We start from the raw sequence: 2,913 nt of genomic DNA on the forward strand, positions 1-2,913 counted from the left end.
ATGTAGATCATACCATAATCATCAAAATAGTTTATAATAGTTCATTTCTTCTTAAATATTGTCTTATAAATGATGCTTTCTGAAGTTAAAAGTAACATGAATTCTATAAGTCTTTTAAAATTGTCTATGTAATACATATTAAACCAATGATGATAGAAGTAAAAAAAAAAACTTGTTTTCTGTGAAATCTTCTAAGAAAGGAAATCATAACAATTTTCCTGATCTGCTATATGCCATTCCATCATTAAAAGGGATTAAAAAGAAACATAAATGAATTTAAACAAAAATGCCAATCTCCTACATTTTGTTCTTTGTACAAAACTAGGTATTTGGAATTGAAATTACATTCTCATTCCCCTCTGTAAGCAAGACATTCCTTAACAGCAGCTCAGAAGCAACATTAATATCTAGGTGAAACGTACTTCTGCATCTAATGATGGTCACGAGATACTCCAATCTCAGATATATTTGCTGTCTCACCCCTGCTAATCTTCCCAAGCATCTCTCTAGGACAAGAAAACACTTGTATTCTCAAAGATGGCTCTATCCAAATAGGAAATCAGTTCAGCGTTTTTTCTTGTACCATCAATATTCTCTGTAAAGTACCACATTTTACAGAGGAGCCAAAGCCTAGTGAACCACACCTTCCAGTCTGAGGTCTCCACCTTAACCTTCCATACACCCAGTGTCGTGAGGAGGAGTTATCACAAATCGCCATCTCAACATAGCATTTCTGACTCAGAGGGTCAGCAGCTTTCAGGCACTGCCCAACTGATACCTGATAGAGCCCATCAGTCTTCCCAGAGGTCCAGGTTGGGATACCCCTGACCCACGGCACTTCCCAATTCATAGTGGGTCTGATGAGTGAGTTTCTGACAGACCCAGGCAAAGGAGATGATTTAAAACCAATCTGTGCTCTTCATTATAAACCCAGATCTGATTTGGGTCACTGTAGTCACATACCTAAGCACTATGAGGACTCCCTTCTGACTCGGACAGCCTTGTGCCACAAGACATTCATTGGCTTGGAGGTGATAGGGCTTTCCATGTTCAAGGACTTTGGGGTGTTTTGGCCCTCTGTTAATAAAATGGGTTGCTGTGGTTTGGCATTGGGCCCAGATATCTGCATCTCTGGGTAAATATTATCCAAATACCTTTGAAATGATTTACAACTTCTTTCTCAATTCAACAAGCTCACTAATATTTCCATAGTTTTGGTCTTTAGATCAGGTCTTAAGGAAAAATGCTGTTCCTTATGTTCATCCAACCATACACGTGCCAGTTTCAAAGAGTGTGTGTCATGGTGTCCTGGACTTCAAGAGATCCATATGGCCACCTTTTCCAGAAAATGTGTCCTATGCTAGAGCAAGGGGTGATGAAGAGCTTACCTCTGCACATCCAGATCCAAAATGATATTTCCAAATTTTCTCCTCCCCAGATATCCAGACCACTGTCATACTGTCCAAGTTCATTGAAATTGTGTCTGTTCATGGCAAGAAATCCTCCAGCCATTGTATATGACCTCACTGGTGCAGTAGCTCCTTCTGGTCCTCCTAACTCAGAAGGTGGAACAAGATCCCTCTTTACCATGTAGTCCCTGATGGAATCTTCCTCCATGTACACTAGGAGATGAGCTGTACACGAGCGTATCAGCACTGGTGATATCAATCACTGGGCCACCATGGTTTTATGGTCTTCCTGAATAACAGCCAGCAAGAGCTGTAGTCACATCTCATTCACTTCACAGTGGCCACCTAGGAATACAAGAATTTTTCCTGTAGCATGTGCTGCTTCAACCATTCTTCCTCAAATCAATCCCTCATGCTTCTTATTTCTTATTACTCTAGTTTTCCCAGGGAGGCATTTTTGATATATTCATGTAGTTCTCCTTTCAAATCATCAAAGTCACTATCACCATCCACGAGAATAATTTCATGACAATGTGCTGGAGTCTGATCTATGACACTGTGCACTGTCCGGAGCAAGGCAGAAAAAGCTCCAAGTAGGAACCAGTCACAACGCTAGCAACCAGAAGATCTGGTAGGTAAGACTTCCCCTTACATCTGGAAGCTGGCAGCCCAGGATCGTGGTCTTCCAGGAGTCAGACTGAGGCATCTTCTCCCTGCCACAGCCCTGGTCCAAGTGGACAACCCAGTTTTAAATCACTTTAAGAAGGAATGAAAAGGTGATGGGAAAAGGACTGGTTTGGTGCTTATAATTATGCCTAAGAGTCTCCCCATAAGTGCCTTTTTGTTGCTCAGATGTGGTCTCTCTCTCTAGCTAAGCCACCTCAGCAGGTGAACTCACTACCCTCCCTCCTACATGGGACCTGACTCCCAGGGGTGTAAATCTCCCTGGCAACGCAGGATATGACTCCCGGGATGAATCTGGACCCAGCATCGTGGGATTGAGAACATCTTCTTGACCATAAGGGGGATGAGAAATGAAATGAAATAAAGTTTCAGTGGCTGAGAGATTTCAAATGGAGTCGAGAGGTCACTCTGGTGGACATTCTTGTGCACTATATAGATATTACTTTTTAGGTTTTAAGGTATTGGAATAGCTAGAAATAAATACCTGAAACTATCAAACTGCACCCCAGTAGCCTTGACTCTTGAAGATGATTGTATAACAATGTAACTTACAAGGGGTGACAGTGTGATTGTGAAAGCCTTGTGGATCACACTTCCTTTATCCAGTGTATGGATGGATAAGTAGAAAAATGGGGACAAAAGCTAAATGAAGAATAGGGTGGGATGGTGGGGATGATTTGGGTGTTCTTTTTTACTTTTATTTTTTGTTTTTATTTTTACTTGTTCTGGTATAAGGAAAATTTTCAAAAAATAGATTTGGGTGATGAATGTACAATGATATGATGGTACTATGAATAGTTGATTGTACACCATGGATGAT

At 41.0% G+C, this 2,913-nt stretch overlaps 1 pseudogene; it reads right to left on the reverse strand.

Annotated features, from left to right (window-relative positions):
* Positions 1 to 559: 559 nt before the first annotated feature.
* On the reverse strand, positions 560 to 2,056 carry LOC119506765 (annotated as a pseudogene).
* Positions 2,057 to 2,913: the final 857 nt, after the last annotated feature.

The sequence above is a fragment of the Choloepus didactylus genome, chromosome 12 (genome assembly GCF_015220235.1).
Source record: "Choloepus didactylus isolate mChoDid1 chromosome 12, mChoDid1.pri, whole genome shotgun sequence".
In the NCBI taxonomy this organism is placed as follows: domain Eukaryota; kingdom Metazoa; phylum Chordata; class Mammalia; order Pilosa; family Megalonychidae; genus Choloepus; species Choloepus didactylus.